The 5,573-nt window shown below is 36.1% G+C and overlaps 1 non-coding gene across 1 annotated transcript; it reads right to left on the bottom strand.

The window, feature by feature from the left end:
• Positions 1 to 935: 935 nt before the first annotated feature.
• LOC122149525 lies at positions 936 to 1,125 on the bottom strand. Its single transcript, XR_006163176.1, has one exon. It is a non-coding gene; the product is annotated as a U2 spliceosomal RNA (small nuclear RNA).
• Positions 1,126 to 5,573: the final 4,448 nt, after the last annotated feature.

The raw sequence follows: 5,573 nt of genomic DNA, 5'->3' as shown, positions 1-5,573 counted from the left end.
TGGGCAATCTACTTCCGTAGAGATACTGCCTCAGAAACCCAAGGAGGGGTCACTAAGAGTTGAATCGACTTGACGGCAGTGAGTATGTTTGTTTGTTTTTGAGTGCTGCTCTAACAGAAAAATACTACAAGTGGATGGCTTTAACAAATAGGGATTTATTCTCTTTCAGTTTAGGAGGCTAGAAGTCCAAGTTCAAGTGCCACCTCTAATGGCTGGGTGAAAGCCCCTCAATCTTGGGCTTCAGCTCTGCCTCTTGCTCTTGTGACATTAATGACATTGTTTGATAATTTCTGCATTCTGTTGGATAAACTTTCTTCAGAATGAGCACAATATGGATATCTTCCAGTCAGTTGTCAGGTAGCTCTCTTTCAAATTTTTGGGCATAGAAAAGTGAGCACATTCAGTGTTGCATCCATTTGTTGAAATATCTCAACTGTCCTGTCAGTTCCTGAAAGCTTGTTTTTCACCAAAGCCTTCAGTGCATTTTGAACTTCTTCCTTCTGTACCATTGTTTTCTTATCACATGGTATCTCTTGAAATGTTTGAATTTTGCTCAGTACTTTTTGGTAGGTGACTCTGTGTATTTCTTCCATCTTCTTTTGATGCTGCTTGTTGTTCAATATTTTGCCCCTAGAATCCTTCAATATTGCAACTTGAGGTTTGAATTTTTTGTTCAATTCTTTCAGCTTGAGAAATGCTGTGCATTTTCTTCCCTTTTAGTTTTCTAGTTCCAGGTTTTGGCACATTTCATTGTAATACTTTACTTTGTTTTCTCTAGTCACTCTTTGACATCTTCTTTTCAGTTCTTTCATTTCATCATTTCTTCCATTTGCTTTAGGTACTCAGTATTTAAGAGCAAGTTTCAGAGTCTCTTCTGGCACCCACTTTTGTCTTTTCTTTATTTCCTTTTTTTTTTTTTTTAATGTTTCCATAGAAGGGAGTGCCTCATTCCCCAGGGTTTCTGCAATACTGGGTCAAAGCATGGACAGGAAAAAGCAAACTCCTATTGCATCTCCTAATCCTAAAATGCATTCAATACATTGTCCTTGAATAGAGTATGTATCAACTATTAAACTGATAAGAAAGAAACTACACTTGATCTTAGCTAAAAGGCTGAGAAGTGATCTTTCCTGTCTTTTTTTTAAAACAACCTTTTGCTTTCTTCACTTATAATATCCTTGATGTCATCCTGCAACTTGTTTTGATACATCCCACAATGAACCTAATCTATTCTTGACATGGTCTCTAAATTAAAATTGGATATGTTCAAGGCTTTGCTTCTTGCACATTTGTTTTAATTTTCCTCAGGTTCAACTTGAACTTGCATAAGAGCAATTGATGATCTGTTCTGCAGTCACCCTTGGCCTTTCTTTGTCTGATGATATTGATCCTTTCCATCATCTCTTTCCTCAGATGTAGTTGATTTGATCCTTGTGTTTTCCATCTGTCAAGATCCTGTGTACAGTCACCATTTATGTAGTTTAACAAAGGTATTTGCAATGAATAATGTACATTCCATCATGAGATCTCATGTGATCTCTCTGGCATCTTTTATGTCACAAAGGCCATATTTTTCAATTACTGTTCCTTCTTTGTTTCCAACTTTCACATTCTAGTCCAGTAATTATTAATACATCTTGATTGCATGCTTGATCAATTTAAACCTGCAGCAATTAACTAAACAGACAAAACAAACTCACTGATGTCGAGTCAGATCTGACCCATAGTGACCCCTCCTTGAGTTTCCAAGGAAGTATCATTACAGAAGTAGTGATACAGAAGCTCAGCCTTCCTTCTGAGGAGTGGCTGGTGGGTTTGAACCACCAGCCTTCTGGTTAGCAGTCAAATGCCTTAGGTACTACACTACCAGAGTTCCTAAAGGTAAAAATATTTATGTTCTTCATTTTTGGCATTAGGTGTTTGTAAATAAATTTGAATTATAGTGATATTAACTTTTTTTTTTTTTTTTGGTAGGCCTATGGATGATGCTGTCAATGACAGTGTTGTCCTTCAAGATAGTTCTTGAAATGTTCTTTTTGATGAAGAATGTGATACCATTCCTCTTCAATTTTTCATTCCCAGTATAGTAGACCATGTAAGTGTCCAAATAAAAATGGCCAATACTAGTCCATTTCAGCTGATGAATACATAGGATCTTCGTGTGTTCAATTTCACTTTTGACAACTCCAATTTTCCTAGATCTATATATTGTATATTCCACATTGTGATTAATAATGGATGCTTGCAACTATTTCTTTTTATTTTGAGTCATGCCAAATCAGAAATGAAGGTTCTGCAAGCTTTACTCCATCTACATCATTAATGTAAACTCTATTTTGAGGAGACAGCTCTTCCTCAGTCATATTTTGAGTGCCTTCCAACCTGATGAACTCATCTTTTGGCACTATATTATATAATGTTCTGCTGTTATTCATAAGGTTTTCACTGGCCAATATATTTAGAAGTAAATCAACAAGGCTTTCTTTCTAGTCTGTCTTAGTCTGTAAGCTCCTCTGAAACCTGTCCACCATGGGTGACCCTGCTGGTATTTGAAATACTGGTGGCATAACTTCCAGCATCACAGCAACATGCAAGCCATCATAGTAGGACACACTGGCAGGCCACCAAAGAAAACTAACAACATCCATTCGGAGAGTGTGAGGTCCCAGGATTATCTAGTTATCTGTTTCTGGTGGGAAGAATAGATACTGTATGGAATTCTCACCATTCTGGAAAATGTAAAAGAAAAACAAGATAATGTGAGGCTAATGAAGAGGTTTTTTAACAACAACAAAAGGCATAAATAATACTAAGATTCTAAGGAAATACATGTTTACTTGTAGCTTTAGTCAGTATAAGTTTTTGGAGTGAATAACATTTTATCAAATAAGACATACATGGCAATATAGAAAAGAGATGACATAATAGGATAGAGATAAAAAAAACTTGTGGTGCAAGAAATATGTAGTCATTCAAGATGGCTAGATAGAATAAATAAAACACCTTATGCATGTTTTTTTAAAAGGAGTAATAAAATTTTGTACCTATTGTAGGGAAAGTATAGTACTGAAACTGCAGAAAAACATGTTATATAAAAATTAAGATGCAGAAGTTACTTAGAATGCAGAGGAAAAGAAAAAAAAATAAAAAGAATGGAAAAGAAAAAAATAAAAAGAATGGAAAGATTATAAATTTAAAGATAAACTATAGAGATCAGAATATGGAAGTTTGCTTTTTTTCTCAGAAAGAGTCATCTAGAAAAATTATGCAAAAGTACTATTAGAAAAACATTCGAAATTGAATAAACTTACTCAGTAGATTCAAATGGATTACGAGTTGTTAAATTTAACCCAAAGGAAGTGAATATTGACATTTTCAGATTGAAGTCTGAAAATTTATATTTACCAGAAATTAAATATCTTTAATGTAAGTGCTGTAAGTTTTAAAATGAAGATGTCCATTTCTCACCCCTCCACCCCCATATTGTTCTCTTTGCTTTACTGACTGCTTTTGGAAAATGACAGACCAAAATTTGCTTTTATTTTGCACTCAAATGATTTATTAAAGGTTCACTGGTTGCATATGCCATATTGTTGTTAGGTCATCGAGTGGGTTTCAACTCATAATGACCTTATGTACAAAAGAATGAAACATGGCTGGGTCCTGCACCATTCTCACAATTATTGCAATGTTTGAGCCCGTTGTTCCAAGTACTATGTCAATCAATTTCATTGAAGGCATTCCTCTTTTTCATGGACCCTCTGCTTTAGCAAGCATGGTGCCCTTCTCCAGGGACTAGTCCCTCCTGATAACACGTCCAAAGTATGTGAGATGAAGTCTCACCATCCTTGCTTCTAAGGAGCATTCTGTCTCTACTTTTTGTAAGAAGATTCCTCTGAAAGTTTGTGGTGTATTCAATATTCTTCACCAACACCATAAGTCAAAGGCTTCAATTCTTTGTTCTTCCTTATTCATTGCCCAACTTTTGCACTAATATGAGGTGACTGAAAATATCATGACTTGAGTGAGGTGTGCTTAGTCGTCAAAGTGATATCTTTTCTTTTGCACACTTTAGGGAGGTCTTTTGCAGCAGACTTTCCCAGTGCAATACAACCTTCGATTTCTTGACTGCTGTTTCCATGGATATTCATTATGGACCCAAGTAAAATGAAATCCTTGACAACTTAAATATTTTCTCCATATGTTGCTTAATGGTCTCATTATGGAAATTTTTGTTTTCTTTACATTGAGGTGTAAGCCATAGGGATGGCTATACTCTTTGAGATCATCAGTAATGCTTCATGTCCTCTTTGCTTTCAGCAAGCAAGTTGTGTCATCAGCATATTGCAGGTTGTTAATGAGTCTTCCTCCAATTCTGATGTTGCATTATTCTTCATAAAGTCCAGCTTCTTGGATTATTTTCTCAGCATACAGATTGAATACGTATAGTGAAAGGATATGACCCTGACTCACATCCTTGCTGATTTTGAACTATGCAGTATCCTCTTATTTTGTTCAAACTACTACCTCTTGGTCTATGTTTAGCTTCTGCACGGGCACAACTAAGTTTTCTGGGCTTCCCATTCTTTTTTTTTTTTAAAAAAAATCATTGCCATTGAGTCGGATCCAACTCATAGCAACCCCTCCTTGGGTTTCCAAAGCAGTATCACTATGGAAATAGGTTGCCCAATCTTCCTTCCAAGAACTGGCTGGTGGGTTTGAACCACCAGCCTTCTGGTTAGCAGTCAAATAACTTAGGCACTATGCCACCAGAGCTCCCATTCTTTGAAAAGCTATCCATAATTTCTTATGAGCTACACAGTCAAGTACCTTTGCAAAGTTTATCTTTCAGTCAAGATCCATCTGACATCAGCAATGATATCCTTCATTCCACCTTCTCTTTAGAATCCAGCTTGAATTTCTGGCAGTTCTTTGATCATGTTCTGCTGCAACCATTTTTGAATTAGCTTCAACAAAATATTACTTGTGTGTGATAATAATACTATTGTTTGATAACTTCCACTTTCTGTTGGATCACCTTTCTTTGAAGTGGGCACAAATATGGATCTCTTCCAGTCACTGGTCAGATAGCTGTCTTTCAGATTTCTTGGCATAAGCTAGTGAGTTCTTCCAGTATTGCATCCATTTGCTGAAACATCTCAATGGGTATTCTGTCTATTCCTAGAGTCTAATTTTTACCAATCCCTTCCATGCAGTTTGTACTTCTTCTTTCAATACTATCAGTTCTTGATCTTATGTTACTCCTGATGTGATTGAACATTGACCAATTCTTTTTGGTACAGTAACTCTGTGCATTCCTTCTATCTTTTTTTTTCACTGCTTCCTGTGTTGTTCAATACTTTGCTCATGGAATCCTTCAATACTGCAACTTGAGGTTTGAATTTTTTCTTCAGTTCTGTGGTGCAATGCATTATTTGGTATGGCTCTTTAAGCCATGATCTTTGTGACTCCTACCAGATGACTGGGTGGAACTATGCAAATATAATGTACTTGTGGCTCACGAAGGGGATTGGATAGCTTGTTAATAATGTAAATCAGGTACATGGCATGCT

This window comes from Orycteropus afer, unplaced genomic scaffold (assembly GCF_000298275.1).
Source record: "Orycteropus afer afer isolate SDZICR_OR568_19922 unplaced genomic scaffold, OryAfe1.0 scaffold00030, whole genome shotgun sequence".
In the NCBI taxonomy this organism is placed as follows: domain Eukaryota; kingdom Metazoa; phylum Chordata; class Mammalia; order Tubulidentata; family Orycteropodidae; genus Orycteropus; species Orycteropus afer.
The sequence above is the reverse complement of the archived record's forward strand: the minus strand, read 5'-3'. Positions and strand labels throughout refer to the sequence as shown.